The sequence below is a fragment of the Culex quinquefasciatus genome, chromosome 2 (assembly GCF_015732765.1).
Source record: "Culex quinquefasciatus strain JHB chromosome 2, VPISU_Cqui_1.0_pri_paternal, whole genome shotgun sequence".
NCBI lineage: Eukaryota > Metazoa > Arthropoda > Insecta > Diptera > Culicidae > Culex > Culex quinquefasciatus.
The window spans coordinates 88,485,233-88,512,123 of NC_051862.1; the positions used below are offsets into that span (position 1 = coordinate 88,485,233).

The window sequence follows — 26,891 nt, forward strand, 5'->3', positions numbered from 1 at the left end:
GGATGGAGAAACTCACCTAAAAAAATACAAAAATCATTTACTGAAACTGTTTTTTTGAAAAGTGCTCTAAACGTCAAAATTTTCAAAAACCGAATACGGGAATCGATTCTCCAGACAATTTTACATAAAAGTCTTCATATTGACCATTGTCCTAAGTCCAATCCTTGTGATGTTACAGCGGTTTTAAAAATAAAAATGCAGAAAAAATAGGTTTTTTGATGGTTTTTGGCAATTTCTATATGACAAACTTGATTTTTCAGTCTCGTAAATATTTTTACCGGAAAGCTCGTCCAATTTCCCATAAGTTTGTCTTTGACCACATTTCAATTGGATGTATGGGCTTACAGATATAAGCTAATTTACTATCCAGGTTACTATACTACACTGAAAAAATATGATGTTTTCAATTATGAGCAATGTAATTAGCTTATATCTGCAAGCTCATACATCCAATTTAAATGTTGTCAAAGACAAACTTATGGGAAATTTGACGAGCTTTCCGGTAAAAATATTTAAAAAACGAAACTATTGGCACTACGCCCCCCGGGGCATGGCCTTCCTCTAACGTGGGATTTCTGCTCCAGCGCCTCTGACGAGACAGGAGAAACCGGGACCGACGTTTTACTTCACCATCCGATAGAAGCTCAGTGGATAAGGCGGGAATCGAACCCGCGTCTCATAGGCATCATCGGGATCGGCAGCCGAAGCCGCTACCCCTGCGCCACGAGACCCGCGAGCGCCTCGTACGCCTCGGTAAAAATATTTACGAGACTGAAAAATTAAGTCTGTCATATAGAAATTGCCAAAAACCATCAAAAAACCTATTTTTCAACATTTTTATTTTTAAAACCGCTGTAACTTTACAAGGATTGGACTTAGGACAATGGTCATTTTATGTAAAATTGTCTGGAAAATCGATTCCCGTATTCGGTTTTTGAAAATTTTGACGTTTAGAGCACTTTTCAAAAAAACAGTTTCAGTAAATGATTTTTGTATTTTTTTAGGTGAGTTGCTCCATCCTGCATTTTTCGTGAGTCTTTTTGTAACATCTTAGGCTATCTTCACAAAAATTTTGAACGAAAAAAAATCGTGGGCTCCCCTTCAAATTTGACTTTTAAACTTAAAAATCAAAAATCTCATAAAAGTTGGGTGTTTTTTCAGTGTATTTTTATCGAAAAGCCCGTCAAATTTCCTACAAGTTTGTCTTTGATCACTTTTTGATACGATGCAACGGCTTCGAGATACAGAAATATTTAAATTCCGAATTACAAAAATATTTAAAACACTTACGCCCTTCTCAAATGTCATTATCGTGTGGAACTGGCTCCATATACACAAAAATGGATTATATAAGCGTAGGATAACATGTCTACAAAGTTTCATTGAAATCGGAGAGGGTCGAGAAAAAAGTACCTGAAAAATTCCTGTTTTGGGCTGGAATTGCTCAAAAACATTTTTTTTATTACCTAAAAAAATGAAATCAACAATACCTATAAAATCGAAAATGTTGAAAACATACCAGCAGTGTTGGTATTATCGCGCTCTCGCGAGAAAAATTTCTCTCTCTCGAGTTCTCGCCGCGAGTCTCGAGCTGCCGAGAGAAACTCACCGATTGCCCGTGCTCTCCTCCGCTCGCGAACGGGATAGCTCGCGAGCCAGAATTGCCCGTTCGCGAGAAGTTTAATGTGTTAGAAACGAAAAAAAACAACACAGCAATTGGAGAACGCTTGGGACGAACGGCTAGTACGAGGCGCTCGCGAGCGCTCGCGGCGAGAGCGAGAACGCGATCGAAAATGCGAGCGCGAGCGAGAACGCGATCGAAAATGCGAGCGCGAGCGAGAAGAGAAAAGTACTACAAGTTCCCTCCCTCGCTCGCGAGCGAGAAATGCTTTCCTTCTTCTCGCTCGAATTCCAACACTGCATACCAGGAATATAAATAAAATTCAGTTTTCACTGAAAACTTTTCAGATTGAACCAATAAGTTAAAAAAGTACATGCCACACGGTATAGAGGAAGCAAAAAATTATAAATCGGAAACACCCATTGGAGATTTGTACCAAAAAAGTTGTGTTTCACCTTCCTGATAAAGAATATGTTTGATTCAAAATATTTTATCGGTGAAAATTGCGTATTTCTGAAAAAAACGATGCTTAATTCACCCTTAGGTGGTTGATGCCTTCCTCGCATTCATAAAGTGAATACACTACACAGCCTCAAAAAAGTGTATAAATAACACTTATTTTTAGGGTTGTTAAATTATCAAAATATCAGCTCCAAGAAACTTCAATTATCCCGCCTGAATATTCACGCCTCAAATACAAGTGCTCTTCTCTCCTTATTGAAACTCTCAGCGCCTCACATAGCCGAGCACGATATCGAGTTTGCACACTCGCGATTGACATTTTTATTTTCTCTCTCTTTCCCGCTTCCACGATCATCCTATCGCATTAGCGTTTGACCACAAAAGCCGCCACAAAACTAATTTCGCAAACGCAGTTTAGCGGGACGTCATGCGTGGACGGTTCCTAATCGCCATCTCGCGTTCTTTCATTGCAGTTTTCGGAGAGATTGAGAGACTCAGCGGTGAGAGCGCAGAGTCGATGAAAAGGGAAGGAGTAATAGAGAGAGAATGCCATCGCTGGGAATCACGAGACACAAGAAGAGATCTCACAAGCTATAGTGACGGTCGCTATACTCTCGGATGTTGATGGTGCAGCGATAATTGATAGTTTTTTTTATCACTCATTTGCAACACTGTTTATTTTTATTAAAATATCTGAGATCTGGCCACAAAAAAGTGTATAAATAACACATAAGTGCTATTAACTTTCGATAGGATTGTCAGATCTTCAATCTGTTGAACGCCTTGGAAATTTTTTTAAATACCTTTTTAACAATATATAGCATGACGGGTTTTCTTACGAAAACCACCGTTTTTACAATCCTTCGAAGTTTAGCTAAAATCGTTCTTTTGTAAATTTCATAATATTAACTAGGGTCTTGTGGGACCCCAAGAAGGATAAAATGAGACCAGAACGGTCCGAATCGGTTCAGCCAGTCCGGAGATAATCGTGTGCATGGACTTACAGACATACACATACACAGACATTTGTTCAGCATTTGATTCTCAGTCGATAGGTCTGAGTGAAAGTGGGTCTAAGAGGACGAATTAAGAAGTTCATTTTTCGAGTGATTTTAAAGCCTTTCCTCATTGAGGTGAGGATGGCAAAAACTGTTTTCCCATGTAAAGTACCATGAGCGGAGGCGCATGGTGGGGCAAGTAAATTCTAATTATTTGTTAATAAGTCTTATTATATGAATTGTTTCAAAATGTTTTGCATTTCTTTTGCCTTTGATTAGCATAAAGTAACACAAAAAGCATTTTCAAATCAACTTTTTTGTATTTAAGAAATTCACACAATAAAGAACATTTTACAAAATTTATGTTCATTTTTGGCAAGCAGAAATGATTGAAAAAATCGTGTGCCCAAAAACGGGAGGGGACTGTTTACATTTTCAACTATTAACGTTGTTTCTTTAAAGACAGTTGGATGTACCATTGCCGAGATATAGCTATTTTAAAGTTGGCAGTTTCAAAAAACGGGTGCCACGATAACTCAACACTGCTTTGACGAAATCGGCTCAATATATTGGTGAAGATTCGCTAATCTAGTCCCCTGTGCAGGACGAAGGCCGATTTATGAAAAAAGATAAAAATGCTTTTACTTGTGCTTTTACGTTTTTCAAAATCATCGTCAGTTTATGATTTTTGTTTTTTAAAGAAACATGACATGACCTCAAAATGGTAAAATCTAATGGTCATTCAGCAAAATTTGGCCTGTCCCACTTTACCCCACATTCTGCTACATCGCGTCGTCGCCGTCGCCTTCGTCGCAACACTGTCACACACGCCACCACAGTCGGGTACCACCGCCGCAGAGAGTAATCAAAGCCGACATCAACATTGCCCAGCTTACTGCTGCAGCAAGTGGCCGTCGATGGTGGGAAAGAAGGGAGGTGGGGTGAGGTTTTTTGCCGCGGTTGGCTGAGTCTGCTGTTGCTGCTGCTGGGTTCCGCGTCGTCTCCTAGAGCACTTTCAAACACAACAACGGCGGCCAGTGATCGCGAGACTGGCCATCGGAAAAGGCGCGCCCGGACGCTTCTAACACAGGGTCTTCGCAAAGTGTGAGTTCACCGCATCGCGGGTGTCGTCACATCGAGATTGCTTGCCCAGCTCAGACGGCGCGGGGCTCAAGTCGTTAGTGTCGTGTGGATGTCCACACGGAACGGTTCGCGTAGAGTACGTTGTGGTCAACGGCGTTGAGTTCGAGTTGTGGTCAACGGCGGCAGGTGTTTGTACGGCTCACCAGAGGGAATGAAAGTGGTACTGTGTGTCAAAGTTACTTAAGTCTGTTCAAGCTCGCTGAACCCGCGGTGAAGGAGGTCCCCGTCCAAAGACCAATTACCAAGAGATTCCACGATACAACCAAATTGGTCAAAACAGTGAGTTCCAGCAGTGTAGCACACTCGACAGTGGCAGTGGAGTTCTCTGGACCATGTCCACAAACGTCACGTCACAGTGTTGGTGAGTGAGTGTGTTACGCGACGACGGCGACGACCTGCTCGTTGATTTGTGCGGATTGCCGGAGTGTGGTCAATTGGCGCGTGACAGAGTTCCAGAAATAGAACGCCTGCGAATTAATGGGCGTAATTGACTGGAAAGAGCCCGGTAGCAGCTCGGTGAATTCGCGCTGAATCGGTGCATAGAATGATAACTCTTTTGAACGGGGCGCCTTCTCTTGCTAAGCCCTGTCTCAACTTGACTCGACTAGATTTGTGTGTGAACAGGTGAACAGTGTGGTGTAATATGAAACGCGATAAATACACGCGTGTTCTGAGTGCTGCGCGCGTTTTTGTTGTTGTTGGGACTGTGTTTGTGTAGTGTTGTGGATACCGGATTGAAAGGGAACCAAATCAGCTGGTTGAAGCACATTTTGAACGGCATGCTATGCGGGCAATCTTATCAAGTGTTTTACTGGGGCAAAGCCAAATTTGATCAGCTTCTGGGCAAATAGGGACAACTGCTTCACGAATGTTTACGTACAGTTTTTGATAAAGCAAATAACTGTGTCTAATATATTATTTTTTAGTTGTTTTGACGTAGGACGTGTTATTGTTACTCTTAAAATTTTCTGACAATACATTTATAGCATAATAAAACATTTTAAACAACAAATAACTTTTCGGAGAACCCTGGAAAACGTCTATGGAATCGTCACTTTCGTCCTTTAGCGCCTCAAATTTTAATGTTTGACCAAATCTCATAGAAAAGCTTAGGATGTCTCTTTTTTCTGAAACCGACCTGTACACCCGGATTTGGTCACGGCGGCCACGGAAAACCTGCAACAGTCCAGTCAATTACCCGAAGTTTCGATGATCCGGAGGTTTCTTAGAAATTTCGGAAAATCGAATCATTGACTTTTTTTGTATTTTCCATTAGCTCAAATTCGTTAAATTTGAGTGGTTTAATGTCTGTTGCCATCATCATAAATTTAAAATTTCTAAATCACTTAAGAGCAATTTTGTGTTTATATTTGAACTCAAACACCCAAAAAAAGACACACAAATATTTATATACAGTATGTAAAAAAAGCATTTACATCCCTTGGGCACTATGCACATTTTGTGATAAAACATGTAAACAATTTAATGTTTGACAGAAACCGAGTACTACATTTTTTTATAACTCTGGAAATTCTATATAAAACTTATCTAAAAGTAATTTTACAAACTTTTAATTCAATCAAATGCCAATATATTACCATAGAATTGCTAAATGAACATTTTGGAGTGGGTATAACAACGTTTTGGGGGTCTTTGAATCGATAGAATAGATTTATCGTTGGAATTTCGTACTAACCCGGAATTACGTCGTCGGGAAATCCGCCGGCATCCGAACCGGTCCACGATTCACAAGTCAAGCTATGTGGTATCGGAAAGGGCATAAAATTTCCTTTTGATACCCAAACATCTTGGTTTTCAATAAAACTCACGTTTTTAAATACCTAGGCAAAACGTTGTTATGGTTTCGTTTGAGCAACCTGCCAAAAATGTATGGACTTTCGTAATTTTTGTTCTCGTGGATCAAACTTACCCGATGCCATATAGGTTGACTTGTGAAACGTGGACCGGTTTGGATGCCGGCGGATTTTCCGACGACATAATTCCGGGTTGGTACGAAATTCCAACGAAAAATCTATTCTATCGATACAAAGACCCCCAAAACGGTGTTATACCCACTCCAGAATGTTTATTTAGAAATTCTATGGTAGTATATTGACATTTAATTGAATCAAAAGTTTGTAAAATTAAGTTTAGATAAGTTTTATACAGAATTTCCAGAGTTATATAAACTTTTATAATAAGTAATTGGTAAACTTTATATTCAATCCAAATTATTGTTTTAATCAGTCAACGATGCCTATTTGGAGTTGGGAGACTGGATTTATGGTGATTTGTCAACAAATAACTTTATTTATGTTAATTTTTCGAAAGGTGTACAATCTTTTTTTGCACCTTTTTTTATTTCTGAGGTCGGTTTGAGCACCCAATTAAACTTTTTTTCAAAATCTGTTTTCAGGGCATTAAAATATACATTTTCATCTATTAACAAAACAAATTTGAAGACATTTGGTTGTATCATTGCCGAGATATAGCTATTTTAAGTTAGCAGTTTCAGAAAACGGGTGCCACGATATCTCTACATTGCTTCGACCAAATCGGCTCAAAATTTTGGTGAAGACTCGTTAAACCGGTCCCGTGTGCATGACGAAGGCCGATTTTCAAAAAGTTTATTTAAAAAAAAGATAAAAATATTTTTCTGTTTTTCATATAAAAAATCGCCAGTTTTTGATTTTTGTATTTTTTGAAATTCAAAATTTCAAAATCGGACTTCGTCATGCACATGGGACCGGTTTAACGAGTCTTCACCCAAAATTTCAGCCAATTTGGTCCATCCCATCTCGAGATATCGTGGCACCCGTAAATCAACTTGGTGTACAGAGAAAACGCTCAGAAAGTTACACAGTTGGCTTTGAGCATGGCAAAATTCTGAGCTTAAATCGTGTCTAACTAAGTTAAATCATGAAATATCTTCATGAAACTTTCAGGAGTGATTGAAATCATCTTTTAAGTGGATTTAATCAATTTTCTTTAATATGAAATTTTGTGATTTTCTACATGTATGTAACCCCTTAAAAAACAGGAAAATTGATGTTTTCTAAGTCTTACCCAAACAACCCACAATTTTTTAATGTCGATATCTCAGCAACTAATGGTCCGATTTTCAATGTTAAAATATGAAACATTTGTGAAATTATCCAATCTTTTCGAAAAAAATATTTTCAGAATTTTTAAACCAAGACTAACATTTTAAAAGGACGTAATATTGAATGTTTGGCCCTTTTTAAATGTTAGTCTAGTTTTTAAAATTCTGAAAATATTTTTTTCGATAAGATTGGATAATTTCACTAATGTTTCATATTTTAACATTGAAAATCGGACCATTAGTTGCTGAGATATCGACTCTAAAAATTGTGGGTTGTTTGGGTAAGACTTAGAAAACATCAATTTTCCTGTTTTTAAACCTTTGCATTGCAATATCTCAGCAACTAAGGGTCGTATCAACAAAGTTCAAAAAAAGCAAAATATAGAGAATTTTCTCAGCTTTTCAAAAATAGTTTTTTAAAGGTGGGCAATCATGTGCACTAATTTTAAAAAATGAAAAACTGCGACTATTTTCAAAAAAGTCACCTTAAAATGGATTTAACTTGAAAACGGTGCAGTTTATCAAAATTTCACTGAATTACTTTTTGATTGCAAATTTGATATTACATCGAAAATGAAGTTGAAAAATTATTGCGACCAATATTTCGATTTTTTGAAAAAAATCAGTATTGATTCAAACATTCATAACTCGCTCAAAGATTTTTTGCACAACCTGGAAATTTCTGAAAAGTTGGCATTTTATGTCCTCTAAAACATATCAAAAAATAATAAAAATCAAAAATAGTGTTTTTTTGCAAATTAAGTTTTAGTGATTAAAAGTTAAATAAAAAATCACCAGTTTTTTTTTACCGTGTATCATTTTTTTTCCAGTGTAGTCCATATCCATACCTACAACTTTGCCGAAGACACCAAATCGATCAAAAAATTCCTTCAAGTTTGTATGGAAAATTATATGGACAAACTAATGATGCAAAATGGCTTCTTTGGGCATACCAAAGTCACCAAAAAAGTTTCAGCCGGATTAAAAAATACAAAAAAAGTCGAATGACCGAAATCTGAGAGAACTGCTTAAAGCGGTCATACCTTGAGACAGGGTTGCCAGAATAAGTTTGTAATTTTTTTTTTGAGTGGACAATTTTCTACAATGAGCTGAATTTTTCAAATTTAAAACGGTGTTCATCAACAAGAGCTTCTTGCACCAAGTTACACAAATTTTAGTATCTTCAAAACTTTGGAAACTATCGATATAATTGATTTATCCCACGGTAAGGTAGAAACAAAAATATATATATCGATACGATTCAAAATATTCTATCGGTAAAAAGTGCTTTTTTTAGAAATAGCTTTTTCTCATATAAAGTAGCATGAGAGTAGACGTATGATGGCTCATGTAAATTGGAACAGTTTGTAAATGAGCCTTATAATATGCCATAATTATTTCGAAATGTTTAGCATTTCTTTTACTTTCATTTGCAATAAAATATCATAAAATTATTTTTTTAATCATTTTTTTTATTTTTGCTTGGTATGTACCACTCATCTCCATTAGTTTCAAAAAAACATCTTTTTTCAGAAAAAAACGCAATTTTCACTATAGAATATTTTGAATCGTATGGAATCGACGTAACACCTTATAATGGCCCTCTTATCTTAAACCTTGCGGTTTCGTCAACGGATCCACAGGCGTGTATCGTTCTTTTTGCGACAAGACTCCGCCTCCCTAAGTGTGAAGGTATGGCACGGGGAGAGGGCACCGAATACCTATATTTACACTTAGAATTGTTTGTGTCCGCCTCGGGATTCGAACCGGCGATTGTGGATTGTGAGTCCAGTGCGCGGTCCAATTGATCCACACAGGCAGCTCCTTTATATTTTGAATCGTACATAATCTTAATTAGGAAGGTGATCACAACTTTCTACGTATAAATTGCCCCATAAGTCCGTCATGCTCTGTTTACAATAAAGTACTGTTTATGAAATATTTGACAACAAAGTTTGAGTGTTTTTTTATAATCAGATTATTCCAGCATCATTGGGTCCGTAATTTTAACTTCCTTGGTTGTTATGTACTCTTGTAGTTTTAATTTTTTTTCATAAAAATGGCATAAATGTCAGTAGAATCTGATGTTTTTATACACAAGTCACATTAAATGTTGCAAAAAACATTGTTAAATTGCAAAAAAAAAAAACCTGAAAAAAACATTTTTAAAAGTTTTCTTTTAAATGAATTTAATAACAAGTTTTATAATGAGTGAGTAGTGCAAACATATTCAAACTATAACATTATTGTTCTTAATTTGAACACCCCATTTCCTGTCACATACGAATACCAAACGCAAAATATGACGAACGGAACGACACGCACTAAAACTAGGGAGAAGAAAAAACATGACATTCCGTAAAGTCCGCACCGGCAACGAAAAACGGGTCGCGTGGCTTAGATTTTTACGTAACAAGCACTTAAGGTGCGGCCAGACGCCAGGGAGGGCAGTCGGCGGTGTTGCCGGTTACCGCCCAACTGGTCGCATCGCATCGATCGCGTTTTTACACACACCTAATCTACAGCCGATCGATCGATTTATCTTACACACGTGGTGGAGTATGTCATAATAGCCGGAGTGAGATTCCGAGTAAAATTCATCATCGCCGGCAAGCCGGTGTGAAATGAGAAAATCCGTTGTGTGCCAAAAATTTACACAAATTAGAGGGGAGAGGCATCATTTCACTGATTCAGCAATGGACGAAACGCTTGATCCCTCAAACTTCAAGCAAAATTTAATTAGGGATACCGTGGAGAATTTCCCTTGTCCTTGTGAAAAAATAGTCACAGCTGAAAATGGGAAATTTTACCCTGCCTACTTCAGTAGATCATAATTTTGTACTACAAACTAGTGCAGATTTAAGTCTAGTTTCTAGTTGAAAGCGGAGATACACTTGTTTCCGAGGGTGTTACTGGCGGTGTGTTTCCGTGCAGTTGCACTGACCGAGTGTGTGCTCTGTAATTATCTTCATGTACATGCTCCCAGCTCATCCGATTCCTCGAACGAGTGTGTGCTGCACTTGGAATGCAATTTTTGCTCACTCACTGACCGCTGCTGTACGTGTCTTATCCATTATGCAACGAGCGTTCCTCACCGTTTGGAATGTTCTAGTGTTTTTAGTTCATTATTCCAGAAGGTGAGAAACAAAGCTGATTTTCTACACGTACTTTTATGAAATTATCTCACAGATTGCAGGGGACAATCGTAAATTTATGGACGGATTTCTATTAAAATTGAACTAATCGATAAAAAGGAACTTTATCCCACAAATCGTTACTGCAGTGCAACATGTAATATATCGATTTTGTGGTGTTTGACCTAAATTATTCATTCGATTTTTTTACCCATCAATTGCCTACATCGCTGCTGGAAATAGAACAAATTGTTGATTGTTGAATAAGTTAGCATTAGGTATCAACTGGGATTCAAGTTTTGGTTGGAATATTGATATTAAAAAAAATATTAATTCTGTTGTATCTGAAGATCCAAATTCAGTCCGGACTCGATTATCCGAAGGTTTGTATGATACTTCGGAAATTTCAATCATGAAAAGCGGGTTCAAAACTCACTTAAAACTTGATTTTCGAGCAAAAAATACGATTTAGACCTTTTTTGAGGACACTGTATCTTTTTTTAGGAGCAAGTTTTAGAGCAACCGAAAACGAGTCCGGTTTCAATTTAGCATGAAACGTGAATTTTATAAATAGAAAAATTAAAAAAAAAAGTTTTCTCATACAAATTCCCATAGAAAATTGAATTGCTTGCGTAAATTGGAGACTAAACTAATCGTTCCCAAACTATGGCGAGTTGTTCCGGACCCCAAAAGGAACTGAAAAATTGCTGTGCTAACTGAGTTTGGACAACTTTTTTTTTCATACAATTATATTACACTCTAGTGTGGTAACGTCATGATTCGAAATCCGGACACTTAGTAGCATGTTTGTTGTGGATGGCAAAAAATCATGTAATAAATGTAGAAATATGCAGAGCAAAATACGATTCTAACAATTTTTCATCAGAATTTTAACATTAAAATGACTTGTTGTGCTTCGAATCCCGGACACTGATAAACGCTGATTCGAAATCCGGACACTTTTGCTTCAAATTCCGGACACTCGATTTTGCTTTTGAATCGCACAAATTTGGACTGAAATGTTAGTGAATGACATTCTTTAGTTCTCGAATAAGCTGTTAACATTAAAACAATGGATATTTTGCCTTCCTCACTGAGGTAAGGCTATAATTCATGTATACCTATCGACTCAGAATCGAAAACTGAACAAATGTCTGTCTGTGTGTGTGTGTGTGTTTGCGTATTCCCCTTGGTGCTCAAAATTCTTGCAAAGTTTTCTCGGCACTGGCTGATCCGATTTTAGTCAAACAAGTTGCATTCAATCCGTTTTGGTGCTCCATACTGCGCTATTGAATTGTTTGAAGAACTGATAAGTAGTTCAAAAGTTATGTATAAAAAAGTGTCAGAGTTGTGAATCGGGAATTTGGATGCCGGATCTCACTTATCTATATGAAAACTATGCATAGTGTCTATGGTGTCTTCAGAAGAGTTGTTGCAAATGGAAAGGGGCAACTTTTGGTTTGGTTCAAAATTAGGGTGGTTCACGATTAGGGTGATTTTGAAAATCTAACTTTTCAGGAATATTTTTGGGAATTTTTTTGTCTTCTAAAAGTTGATGGGCTTGCCAATCCAAGCAACTTTGTCGAAGACACCATGACCATTTATAAAAGCATCTGAGCAAACCTTCAAAATCAGTTTTGAACGTGGCAATTCAGGGTTAACTTTTAGAGAAAAGTGATATTCGGAGCACTTTTAGAGCTCTATAAAACAAACATTTTCATTTTTGACATGTCAATTTGGACTTAAGGGTCAAAAGTTACAGCCATTTGGTAAAAAGATGCAAATTTAAAACTTAAATATCTCAAAATGGCGCAAGCCCACTAGGTTGCATTTGAAAGAAGAGATCTAGCACTACAAACGCTGAAAAATCTCAGGAAACTTGAGATATCTTCATTTGAAAAGTCTAATTTTCAAGGAAAAAATTTAGTTTTCCATGTAATTTTGCCCGCTGAATCTGAATCTGCCCTCTTGAGCCAAAATGTCAACAAATCGATTTTGGTCATATTTTGGGTTTCCATGTAAAATTATCATTTAAACCCAAAATATGACCAAAAATCGATTTGTTGACATTTTGGCTCAATTCTGAGGGCAGATTCAGATTTAGCGGGCAAAATTACATGGAAAACATATATTTGGACAATTTTCGAATTTCGTTAGGTGGTCCCATATGGTTTTCCTTGAAAATTAGACTTTTCAAATGAAGATATCTCAAGTTTAAAGAAAACACCCTGAGATTTTTCAGCGTTTGTAGTGCTAGATCTCTTCTTTCAAATGCAACCTAGTGCTCAAAATTTGGCTTGCGCCATTTTGAGATATTTAAGTTTTAAATTTGCATCTTTTTACCTTAAATGGCTGTAACTTTGACCCTTAAGTCCAAATTGACATGTCAAAAATGAAAATGTTTGTTTTGTAGAGCTCTAAAAGTGCTCCGAATATCACTTTTCTAAAAGTTAACCTGAATTGCAACGTTCAAAAACTGATTTTTGAAGGTTTGCTCAGATGCTTTTATAAATTTGGTCATAGAAGGCGTAGATTACGAGATAAAATTTTGGTGTCTTCGACAAAGTTGCTTGGATTGGCAAGCCCATCAACTTTCTAGAAGACAAAAAAATTCCCAAAAATATTCCTGAAAAGTTAGATTTTCAAAATCACCCTAATCGTGAACCACCCTAATTTTGAACCAAACCAAAAGTTGCCCCTTTCCATTTGCAACAACTCTTCTGAAGACACCAAAGCTCCAAAACGTCACCATTTTTCGGAAAATCCATTTTCCACTTAATTTTGCGATCTGGACCACTGTGCTATGTCCTGATCCATCATCCGACGCATCGTAGGTTAGATAATCAAAAGACCTTTCCAATTAGTCCAAAACATTGAAGATCTGGCAACCCTGTCTCAAGTTATGACCTAAGTGGTCATAACCATGGTCATATTTATGTACTTTTTTGAAGCCGGATCTTACTTAAATGTATGTCAACTCGGATCCATCATCCGACCCATCGTTGATTAAGTAATCAAAAGACCATTCCAATCAGTCCAAAACATTGAAGTTCTGGCATCCCTGTTTCGAGATTAAGTGATATTTTTGTACTTTTTTTAATGCCTAAGCTATGTCCGGATCCATCATCCGATCCTTCGTTGGTTAGGTAATGAGTCTTTCCCATGAGTCCAAAACATTGAAGATCTGGTAACGCTCAGTCTCAAGTTATGACCGTTTGAGTGACATTTGTGTATTTTTTTATTATTGAGAACCAGATGGAATTTGTGTCCAAACCCATCGTATCACCAAATGTTGGTAAAAAGTGAGGAAGGCGCCAACCACATAGGTGGATTAAGTTAGTTTTTTATAAAAAATTGCAAGAATTTAAGGAAATCAAAACCATAATTTTCTGCTTTGCCTTCCCGGTGCTTCAGATGCCTATGAAATATTTCAGTGAAATGTTTAAATTCTTTGGTTAACTTATAATTTTATTTTATTTATTGTTTTGGCATTAACTACAGTGTTCAAACAAACTTCAAATGAAAGTTGATGTTAGACTTCACCAAATAACACCGTCTAGACATCCATAATGCGAACTTATATCCAAATAATCAATAAAACAAGATGAGGTGTCCGGGTTTCGAAGCGTCCGGGAATTCGAGTCATGACGTTATTCACCATGGCAACTATGTATAGTAATATCAAGCTTTTCGTTATCGTTATGCGGTAGGATCTTGGTTAGGGGAAGTTGGGGCAAGACGTCAAGAGGAACAATCGCGCGTACGCCCATAACTTTTACAATTTTGATTGTTTCCAGTATGATGAATTGTTGCTAGCAATGCAATTAGCTGATTCTACTAACACATAACCGTCAAAACGACTTAAACGCCACGGGGCATAAGATTTAATGAAGTTTTTTTTTCAAAACCTTTGTTTTCTTATAATATTTGGAAAGTACAAAACAAGGGTTAGGGCTCGTTTGCTATGCTATTTTTCCTAGATCAGTAGTTTCCCTACTAATGACTTGCACCGAGTATAAGGTATGATTTATCTTTTGGTTATTTTTGTTGAGAGCTTTTAAAAATCTTGTTCAGGTGGGGCAAGTGAACCATATGGATTTTTAGCATGGAAAAATTACGAATTGCTGTAAAAACATGTTTTATTGGGAAATAAATACATAAAAGTACTTAAAAACTCTAAAATTAAAATTTTTAGTAAAATATTATAATTTAATCTAAAAATTAAAGAAACGTTTCGAATACATTCTAATCTGATTTACCTAAGTGATAACAGTTTAATTGTTAGCAAATTAACATGTTGTTTCATGCATTGTTCATCTTGCCCTATTGGTTGAGTGGAACGTAGGGAAAATCAAAAAAATTAAAATCATTTTTTTCATAATAAAGCAGGGTTTTAAAAAAAAACTTGTTCTTTCAATGTCCTTGTCAAGACCTAGAATAAGATGATTTTAAAAAAATCCGACAGATTTTTATACGTTTTTAATGGAATATTATGAGCATTTTCTTAGCTTGTTACACTTGCCGCACTTTCCCCTACTACAAAATGTTCCTTTTTAGTTGAAACTTGTATTGTGTTGCCTTCCTCACTGAGATAAGGCTTTAATCCTGCTCTTAAAATGAACTTTTCAGATAAGAAGTAGACCCACCTTCACGTATACCTATCAACTCAGAATCGAAAACAGAACAAATGCCTTCCGTTTATGTGTATGTGTGTTACTAATATTGTCACTCAGTTTTTTTAACACTGGCTGAACCGCTTTAGGCCAAACCGGTTGAATATGGCTCGGTTTACGGTCCCATTGATCGAGTTTCAAAAAAAATGATGTTTCGATAAGTAGTTCAAAAGTTATGTATACAAATGTGTTTTCGCATATATCCGAATGTTAGATAAATGGCCGAAAATCATACTAAATACCAGAGTTCCCAAATGAACCGGTTAGGCTAGGTTCACCAATAAAATTGGTTCGGCTTAAGCCTCCTTTTGTGGTTCAATCCTGGTTCAGTGAACCATGAACCATGGCTTAAGCCAGGCTAACCCGGCTAATGAAAACCATGACTATGCATAAGTGTTACGGTGCAACAATCCTACCGTGTAACAAATATAATGATGTACCATTGTTACACCGTAACATTGTTACACTGTAACATTGATACAACACTGTTACGGTTACGGTTACGGTGTAACACTGTTACGGTGTGACACTGTTACGGTGTAACAATGTTACGGTGTAACAATGTTACGGTGTAACAATGTTACGGTGTAACACTGTTATGGTGTAACAGTGTTACGCAGTAGTAGATTTAGGGTTGAACAGTATAATGGTGTAACAGAGCTCGCCGTTTAGCCTAACATTCTTTAATCAGGTTCAAGCCAGGTTCAAGCCAATGGTTCATTTTGGCTAGCCTCGCCTGGTTTGAACCAAATGAACCAAGGCTCACGGCGCTCGTTGAGCCTGAGCCGACGATGCTTGCCGACGTGTGGAGTGAACCTGAACCAGAAAAATGAACCTAGCCTAGCCGATGGCTTAGGCTAGTGGGAACACTGCTAAATACCATAATGTTGTATACCGTTTAATCGGTAATCTAAAGACCTTCCAACGAGTCCAAAAAATCGAAGATCTGGCAACCCTGTCTCAAATTATGATATGTATGTACTGTTTTAAAGCCGGATCTTACTTAAATGTCTGTAATATGTATGCTATGTATGGATCCATCATCCGACCCATTTTTGGTTAGGTAATCGAAATACATTTCCAGATAACCCTATCACTTTTTGGCAACCCTATCACAATTTACGACCACTTAAGTGATATTTATGTCCTTTTTTGAAGCCGGAAATTTTGAATTGCTGTGATTTTGAAATATTTGTTCACTGCTTGAAATAGATCGAAAATTATATTATTTTCTAATTGATGTAATCGGATAAGGTCAAATTTTGAAGATTGTCAACACTGGAAGTTTTAAGCCATTTCGAAAACACACTCAATCGTTGTTAACAACAATGTGCACATGTTTTGTACTCGAAGTGATCAACTAAACTGTACGCACTTGAGCTTCAGCCAAAGCTGCCCTGGAATCAACTTCAACTACTAGACCCAAGTACTCGTAATAATCGCAACAACGGCTCAAATCACCCCCTAGCAGACCGACCGGCCGGTCGGCTCGGAGTGAAGAAATGTTTGTTTTTAATTTACGATTTCTTGGCGCAATTTTGACCCAAATTCCTTACCTTAAGTTTCACTGGCGCTCCTCCTGCGTTGTTGTGTGCAAGTGGTTTTAAATCGACGCCATGTGATATACACAGCGGAGAGAAGCTGTTGAAAAAACAACAAAAACACACGCAAATCTGGTGTTTACCAACAAAAACAAACCACATTCATAAGAAATGAATGAGACAGAGACGGGAAGGGGGATTGATGCAAAAAGTGTCAAAAGAACATTCGTCACACGATTTGACGGCAAACCAGCAGCGATTTGGAGGACAGCTCTGGCCGGCGGCCATTTTTGTTTTTTTTTTTGCTTGCTGTCATAAAGATGTTCTTACCGTGCAATGGCGTCAAGCTGGTGATAATTACGCTCATAATAGGTATATCAAATTAATACAAAAATCTCTCTTGAAGTCCCAAAGCTCAAAAGTGACCACAAACAGCATTTCGCAATGTTCACACATTTCCGAGATTGGATATTTCCTAACCGAAAATGTGTGTGTGAGTCTGTGGGTTAGTGTGTGGCAATGGCCACCACAGAAGTCAGCGACTTCTTCACGGTCATGCGATGGCCACTACACAGCAGCAGCGTCGCCATCGATCGCCGGTGTCGATATGAAAACAAACCGGCAATTCGGTACGCAGCAGTGGCAAATTGCCCCTCACCAAATTGATGATTTGCTTGGTTGAATTTGTAAAAAAATATTGGGCATACAAACTTTTCACCAAACCATAACAAGATTCAAAAGCAGACAGAAAAAATTGGAAACTTTCATGTCAAAAATGTTATATTACTTCCCGGAATTTGAATTTGCTATCTTTTTGATGTGTAGTACAATTTTTAAATATTAATGTAGGTAATAATTCATAATAATTAGCAATTGATGCCCTCCAAATTTACACGTTTTTAATTGTGAATCTTAATTTAAAAAAAAATCCTACATATTCTTAAATTGTTTTAGTAAACAATAACAAATCAATAAATATCCCACTTTCACATATGTGATCAAATCAATAAGCTTTCGATAGCTGATTGGCCTCCAGAGCTAAACCTAAACCAAGCTTCCTTTAGCGATATCGCATAACACCAAACCAAACCCACCAAAAAACTCCGGTGTGTGCGCTTAGCTGAGTCCAATTATGTGCCTGACCTTATTCTTCCGCAATGGCCGGTTTTTGTACGGCGCAAACACCATCCACCCCACCAATAAACAGCCGGTCGCGTGTTTTTATTTCACTCTTCAAGTTCTTCGAACACACATCGAAATCGCCCCCCCCCCCCTGAAGGTCAACCAGAAATAAAGTACCGGCGGCGGCCCATAACACCAAATTTAAGCCTTGGGCAGTTCCGCGGGGTCTGAAAGTGCGTTGCAAGCTAAATAGAGTTATACAAGCCTCGAGCTGAAACGGTTTCAGTGAAACATTTCAACGCTGAGGGGAAACATTTCAGCGCCTCGTTCTAAATCACGCTGCTTCAAAGTGATTTGCGCCGATAAAATCGGAATGACTGTCTAGTTTTGTGCGGAAAACTTATCAATTCAATTGTTTTCTGCAGTTTTAAAAGTGCCAAGTCATCGTTTGTACACACTTAACAGCTGACTTATACGGTGATTGATGATGTGCAAAGCTGATAACTGGTTTGCCAAAATTGCTGCTTTGAAGGTGCAACTTTGCAGTTTTGCACGGCTAATCACCAATACTTGTAATCAAATTTAATATGAGGTAATATTTGGTTGTAAAAAAGTACTTCTAAATTGTTTACACAATAATCGATTGTTGGCAAACTCAAACTAACCCCTATTATATAACGCAGCAAAAAATCTGAATTAAACTGGAAAATGCTGCGCCATTGCAGGGCAGTGTTTAACAAAGTAAAGTTCATCGAAGATTATCAATTGAACAACAACATTGTCCGATTGAATGACGTGTGCACTGATTTGCTGTTATGTTGAAGAAAGTGGTATTATTTGAAGAAATGTGAATAAGGAATGATTTACTTTTCAATCTGAAAATAAATTTATCTGTTTTATATTTAGTTTGGTACTACACTGCAGTTCTACACGTAATTGTCCCATGTCAGTTTTCGATAATTTTATGTTTTGGTCATCAAATAATCTGTTTCAATGTTTATTTACCGAAACTTTGTCAGAAAATTTCATTATTTTTTTCAACTGTAACAAATGTAAATAATGAGCAAAAAGATGGTAGATTTTACCAACATTTTCAAAATGTTGAAGCCAAAAGTTTCACATACGGTTATACTTTTGTAAAAAGTCAACAACCCAAGTAACATTTTTTTCCAGGAATTCTACAAGAGCTCTTCAAGATAGCTACAGCATGGCAGTTTGGACCGCGGTAGGATAAAATTCTCTTCAAAACTTCTTCAGGAGTTTGGAAGAGTACTTGAAGAGAGTTTTATCCTACCGCGGTCCAAACTGCTATGCTGTAGCTATCTTGAAGAGCTCTTGTAGAACTCCTGGAAAAAAATGTTACTTGGGAATACATCCAAAATTGGATGTTTTTTTCGTCTGGTACCTAGTTCCCATCTGAGACGTCTATTTTCAAATTTTTGAAGCTAAAAGCAACCCAATTTTAATCAAAGTAGGAAATAAATATCATAAAAGGCATAATGCATAACACCTGAATTTTTGAGAAAATTCAGAATTTGTTATTATTGTATTGTATAATGTTAAGATAATGATGATTAAATGTTATGATTTTTGAATTTGAATTTATTTACTTTTTAAGGCAGGAAAAGCCACCAAAGCAGTGGCACCAAAAACCTACTTCTTTTTGTAAACACGTTATAAAAACATAAATACATAAGTAACAAAATATTATCCTTTTCACTGAGATCTTTTCAAACACGCACGAAGCAAAATGATCATCGTTCGGTCAAAACGTTCATCGTTTGTGCAAAACGAGAGAGAATTGAGAGAAAAATGTCAATTTCCGGTCTCTTTTCGCTCAATTCTCTCCCGTTAGCGTCGATTTCCTTCATTTTCTTGGCATTCGCGTCCCATTTCCTGCTCCCTGATTCCTATTTGTGACTTTTTACATGCATTGGAGTTCATCGCTAATGAAAGTGAGTTCATTCCCAAGTAACATTTTAGGCTTTATCAAAGCTGTCACAACCGCTATAAAACCTATCAACCAAAACCAAAATTAAAACCCCTTAGTCGTAACAAACTCCCCAGAACCTTGATAAACCCCACTTAAAACCCAAAAGGACCTCCGCAAAAGGTTGTTACGGCCTATTTATAAAACCTACATAGGAGTTCAAGGCTTTACAACTGAATCCTAATAACATCCTCAAAGCCTTGATAAAACCTTTGTTAAAACCTAGTCAGGAGTTATGGAAAAATGACATTTCATACGTCTTCAAACGCCTTATGCCAAATAGGTTTTATTTTGGCAAAAATAAGTCTTCGTCTTGCCAAATGAAATTATGGAGATGGTTGTCAAAAATGGCGATGATAAATAATAGATATTAGAGCTAATCCAAATAATTTGAAAGCTTATTTCTCACAATTGATGGCTCAAATTCAGCTGCGGTTGAAATTTTATTGATAAATGTAGGGGAGATAGAGCCAAAAAATTCAACTCGCTTCATCAAAAATCAATATTTTGTAATCATAGTGTTTAATGTTAAAAAATATTTTATTGCAATTCTTTGAAAAAAATGTTTAAAAGATTTTTTAACATCCATCGCTATATAAATCATACCAGAAATTCAGCATAAATGTGTGTTTTCATCAAATTTAAATCAAATTTTTCAGTTTTCAATTTTTCAATTTTTCGGTCAATCATATTCAATCAGAGCACGCGTCTAGCGCCATATTTATGCACTGCTATTTGGCCGCGATAAATGCTCTTTAAGGAGCTTATGGTTTTAAGTGAGTTTTTTACATGCCTAATGGCACTTGACAGCTTGACTTGCTTGTTGGTTGCGGTGAATGCCCAAATAAAACTATTAGGCAATCAAGATGCTACAATAAACCCTTAATAAAACTTGGTGGTGGCTAGTTGGTTTAAAAATGTTACTTGGGTTGTAATTGCTCGTTTGAAAACTTACTAATGAAATCGAGAATACAAATAACACGGCTCAACTAATATCAAGTAGATTTTCAGGTTCAATTGTCATTGATTTATATTCTATTGATATTTACAACAGTTCTTGAGTAAATTTTCAAAACATATAGGAGCGATTCTCTACGGAATCTACCGAGATAGTGCATTTTAATTTTTCGGATTTTTTTCTAATTTGGCTCAAACTTTTTGGAGGCCTTTTTCTATGACTAAGGAAGCCATTTTGTGCCATTGTACAGTGGGATCAAGGGGAGGTCACTCCCAACAATGTTCATCGATATAAAATTCGATGCCATTTAAATGCAAGCAATGCGCATCGAAATTAATGTTTACACATCTCAATTCATCTATGTAGTCCGTTGGACGTTTTTGTCTAGAAAGCCTGGGTTAGAGACCCTCCACATCCTTAAACATGGTTCTCCCACGTTCCCTCCAAGCATCATTGTCCGGTTCAACTATTACCAAGCCATGGACCCGCGGCAGCACGAGCTGGCAGTGTTTATTCATGTCATGGGTATGCGTAGTCAACGCTACCTACTGTGTCACCTCCACCCTTCTCGGTATACAGCATGGTGGCCGATGTCAACGCTACCTACTGTCATGTTTGTTGCATATTTTCGGGGCACGAAAATAGCAAAAAAAAGAACCCACATGAGTACTCTCTCAACGACATTACGTGCACAACGTACCCGTCGAATCGGAGCAAACCATTCGAGCTCGAAAAGGCAACCTGAGCGGATCAAGGTATAACCTTTCACCAACTCGCAATTCCTTTCCTGACACCATTAGCATCTATGGGGCAAAAAAAAAGGCACGCCCTGCAGTGCAGAGCGTGCCTAGTTCACTAAGGCTTCGCATATCTGACGCGCTGTGAGATCCAATCGTCGGGATGCCAGCAGGAACGAGTACTGGGTACTCAACTGCTGGCGACGAAAGGAGGTAATTTCACAACGAACCCCTAGGGTACTGTGCTCTGAGCAACCGATGTAGAATCAATCGTCAGTGGTAGCACAGCTGTGTTGCGTTCAATGCCGTGCCCTGGTGATATGATCTCTATTAGATCATTTCTTAACACGCCGAGGGCTTCGCGTATCTGACGCACGATGAGATCATTCGTCGGGATGCCAGCAGGGAACGAGTACTAGGTACTCGGCTGCTGGCGACGAAAGGAGGTACATCTCACATGCTTTGTCAAACGACGAACTCTCAGGTACTGTGCTCTGAGCAACCGATGTAGAATCAATCGTCAGTGGTAGCACAGCTGTGTTGCGTTCAATGTCGTGCCCTGGTGATATGATCACTATTAGATCATTTCTTAACACGCCGAAGGCTTCGCGTATCTGACGCGCTATGAGATCATTCGTCGGGATGCCAGCAGGGAACGAGTACTGGGTACTCAACTGCTAGCGACGAAAGGAGGTACATCTCACATGCTTTGTCAAACGACGAACCCTCAGGTACTGTGCTCTGAGCAACCGATGTGGAATCAATCGTCAGTGGTAGCACAGCTGTGTTGCGTTCAATGTCGTGCCCTGGTGATATGATCACTATTAGATCATTTCTTAACACGCCGAGGGCTTCGCATATCTGACGCGCTGTGAGATCTAATCGTCGGGATGCCAGCAGGGAACGAGTACTAGGTACTCGACTGCTGGCGACGAAAGGAGGTCATTTCACATGCTTTGTCAAACGACGAACCCTCAGGTACTGTGCTCTGAGCAACCGATGTGGAATCAATCGTCAGTGGTAGCACAGCTGTGTTGCGTTCAATGCCGTGCCCTGGTGCCGTGCCCTGGTGCCGTGCCCTGTTGCCGTGTCCTAGTGATATGATCACTATCATATCACCTACCTCTTAACACGCCGAGGGCTTCGCATATCTGACGCGCTGTGAGATCAATCGTCGGGATGCCAGCAGGGAACGAGTACTAGGTACTCGACTGCTGGCGACGAAAGGAGGTCATTTCACATGCTTTGTCAAACGACGAACCCTCAGGTACTGTGCTTTGAGCAACCGATGTGGAATCAATTGTCAGTGGTAGCACAGCTGTGTTGCGTTCAAAATCGACCATGAACCTGTAGTGCCTGAATGACAAACTCGTCACTCTAATGCTGCAACTACAAAGTTCACCTTACCTCTGACGTTATTACCGATGATTTGCTTCGCGTGACAGCACTGGTGTACTCATGCAGCGATAGAGTCGTAGGACTCTATCACCGGGAATCGAACCAACTGAAGCCGTACCTCTACTGCTTGGTTGAATTCGACTCGTTAGCGTTCAAATAGTACGTGCTCAGGCGTTTCCAAGCATTTGCCTCGCGTAACAGCACTGGTGTACTCATGCAGCGATAGAGTCGTAGAACTCTATCACCGGGAATCGAACCAACTGAAGCCGTACCTCTACTGCTTGGTTGAATTCGACTCGTTAGCGTTCAAATAGTACGTGCCTTAGCTTAGCATTTACGGTCTTTTCGCAGGGTAGCCATACGACTGCCTTCTGCTTTGCCATGGGTATGGTCAAACAAGAAACACTGTTTAATGGGTTGCACAGTATTGTGCGCGGATGATCAGCCGCACCGTACGTGAGTGTACGGACCACGCGAACCGGTGGTAGCGCATGTGGTATACGCGGACATAGGACGAACCTGCCGCACACGTTTGCGCTCGGTACCGCGATATAGGCTGACCAGCCAGGTATCGTTCACCCGATTGATGAGTATGTGCCGAACTTGTCGACACTGGTGCTCTCGAATGGGTGATACAAAACAACACATCACGCTCCAGAGATACGTGAAGCTTTGTAATGATCCTTCCGCAGGTTCACCTACAGAAACCTTGTTACGACTTTTACTTCCTCTAAATCATCAAGTTCGGTCAACTTCAGCGATTCAAATGTAATCCGGGAAGGACTAGCAAATGTTCACCTTCAAAGACCTCACTAAATAATCCATCGGTAGTAGCGACGGGCGGTGTGTACAAAGGGCAGGGACGTAATCAACGCTAGCTATTGACCAGCACTTACTGGGAATTCCAGGTTCATATGGACCATTTCAATCCATAATCCCGACTAAATGAGCATTTCAGTGATTTCCCGCGCCTTTCGGCGTAGGGTACACGCTGCTGCTCACATTGTAGCGCGCGTGCAGCCCAGAACATCTAAGGGCATCACGGATCGCTCAATCTCATTTTGCTCATCACAAGCAGATTATCAACCTCAATGAGTTGATGTATTATCAGGTCACACTACACCGCCGGTGGATGGATCGCGCACGACCGTGCGAACGGCCGACGTGCCCATCCGGCCGACGGGATCAACATCTGACTGCTGATAGCGTTCTATTTAATTTGATTGAGTCACCATGCACCACTACCCTTAATTTGGAGAAAGAGCTATTAATCTGTCTTACCTCAATAAGTTCGGACCTGGTAAGTTTTCCCGTGTTGAGTCAAATTAAGCCGCAGGCTCCACTCCTGGTGGTGCCCTTCCGTCAATTCCTTCAAGTTTCAACTTTGCAACCATACTTCCCCCGGAACCTAATTTTGGTTTCCCGGAAGCTACTGAGAGCACCATGATGTAGCGTCTCCCAATTGCTAATTGGCATAGTTTACGGTTAGAACTAGGGCGGTATCTTATCGCCTTCGATCCTCTAACTTTCGTTCTTGATTAATGAAAGCATCCATGGCAAATGCTTTCGCTTTAGTCAGTCTTACGACGGTCTACGAATTTCACCTCTCGCGCCGTAATACTAATGCCCCCAACTACTTCTGTTAATCATTACCTCTTGATCTGATTACAAACCAACGAAACGTAAGACCGAGGTCATATTCCATTATTCCATGCAAAAATATTCGCGGCCATTGATTGGCCTGCTTGAAGCACTCTAATTTGTTCAAGGTAATCTCAGCTGGGTTGGTGAAAACACTGTACCTGATAGGCAAGCGCCACCATATAGGCACCCAGTCTTATAGTCGCAACAATCCAGTGACCTACTACCATCATTAGGAGTAGCACCCGTGTTGGACAATAATAAACTTCGAACGTTTAAACCGCAACAATTTTAATATACGCTAGTGGAGCTGGAATTACCGCGGCTGCTGGCACCAGACTTGCCCTCCACTTGATCCTTACCGAAGGATGTATGCTCGGTTCATTCCAATTATAAAACATCATAAAAGAGTCTTATATTGTTATTTCTCGTCACTACCTCCCCGTGCCGGGATTGGGTAATTTACGCGCCTGCTGCCTTCCTTGGATGTGGTAGCCATTTCTCAGGCTCCCTCTCCGGAATCGAACCCTGATTCCCCGTTACCCGTTGCAACCATGGTAGTCCTCTATACTACCATCAATAGTTGATAGGGCAGATATTTGAAAGATCTGTCGCCGGTGCGAGACCATGCGATCAACAAAATTATCCAGATTTCAACTCAAGCATCACGAAGGACGATCGGTTTGACTAATAATTGCACAGGTTCCGCGAGGTCCCTGCATATTGCATGTATTAGCTCTAGATTTTCCACAGTTATCCAAGTAACTAGGTGAATGATCTTGTAAATTATAGCTGTTATACTGAGCCTTATGCGGTTTCACATTAAAACTGTTTGTACTTAGACATGCATGGCTTAACCTTTGAGACAAGCGTATACTACTGGTAGGATCAACCAGAATTCGTCAACATTATCACGTCACGCACGCTATGCGGGCATGAGGGTGGTCCGGGACCAGGCGAGGGTCCGCGCGCACCACCGTCTCATATAGTGTGTGTTGTGTGTAATGGAAATTACCTCACTCTTCCAACCTCACCACAACGCTCTTCCATCGTAAGACGTTGTTCCTCGATGTCGTATCATGCGCGCAATACAATCGTCAAAAGATTCCCATTCGTTTCGTGTGCGGCAAGCGCTGCAGAACTTGCAGCGCGCCTCCCCTTAAGAACACATAATACTCGCTACGATCGCCGACTAGCAGCGTGGTAGCCGTATGACGTTCATGTTAACAAAACACGGTCTCGCTCAAACATCACCTCACAGCCGAACCTCTCCCATTCCTCTTTCCGTCGTGTCGCACCACCTCTCACCATAGCCACAGCGCCAAGCGCGCGCTCTCGGGGGTAGATACGTGCATGCATCTCCGAGTGCGCACCGCTCCGCATAACCGCGCATGACGCTCCTGGTTCGATGGTATAATTTCCATATACGCACACGACAGCCCTCATATCGACTCATGCGTCAGAGTGCACCCGACTCACCTCAATGTACCGTCCCAGCCGGGTAGTCTCAGCGGGCGTACGCTCATACGGTGGGACCGGTCTGAATTGTAGCGCGCTCTCGGTGGTAGATACGTGCATGCATCTCCGAGTGCGCACCACTCCGCAGAACCGCGTATGACGTTCCCGGTTCGATGATGTAATTTCCATATACGCGCATGAACGACCTCATCATCGAAAAATTGACACCACTCCGCAGAACCGTGTATGACGTTCCCGGTTCGATGATGTAATTTCCATATACGCTCATGAACTACCTCATCATCAAACTTGACTTCCCTATAGGTACGAGAAAGCAGTGCGTTTCACAACAGTCGACCAAAAATTGCATGGAAAAAAATGATCCGTCGACCGCGTCTATGGCAAGTCGGGGTAAATCGGGCCACCGTGCCAGCGGACATGTGGACCGATGTTGGACGAGTGTCCCCGGACCCCCCCCCCGGGAGTCCGGCCCCGCCCTCTTTCCGCCCGGAACCGATAAAGATGGCTTCCCCCGAAGGTAGGCATGCTCTGCGGGTCCTCTTTCGTGCCCGTAGACGGGGCCACCATACACGCGTACGCTAGGACGGGCAGCGGTGTGCGGTACGCGTCCTCTCGTGCCCGTAGACGGGGCCACCATACACGCGGACGCTATGTCGCGCGCGGGGTATGGTACGCGTCTTCGTCTTGGACGGAGACTGCCCCGGCTGGGCTTGGGGTCGGGTTCGGGTCACGCTATCTGAGCGTGACGATGCTCTCCCTCGCTCTCGTGTGCTCTCTCGAGTTCGATAACCCAAGATAAACTCCGTCTACGTAATACGGCACATCAGCTCGACCACGATCAAGATCTCTCGACGGAGTGCAACACGACTACGTTAGCCGCAGTAGCACTTC

General features: G+C 39.8%; 1 protein-coding gene across 1 annotated transcript in view; it reads left to right on the plus strand.

The window, feature by feature from the left end:
- The first annotated feature begins 4,216 nt into the window (after positions 1 to 4,216).
- LOC6052446 (NAD kinase) overlaps positions 4,217 to 26,891 on the plus strand; it is an 89,264-nt gene continuing 66,589 nt past the window's right edge. Inside the window, exon 1 of the mRNA XM_038251418.1 lies at positions 4,217 to 4,585. The gene's annotated coding sequence lies outside the window, so the exon portion shown is untranslated. The remainder of the gene's footprint in view (positions 4,586 to 26,891) is intronic.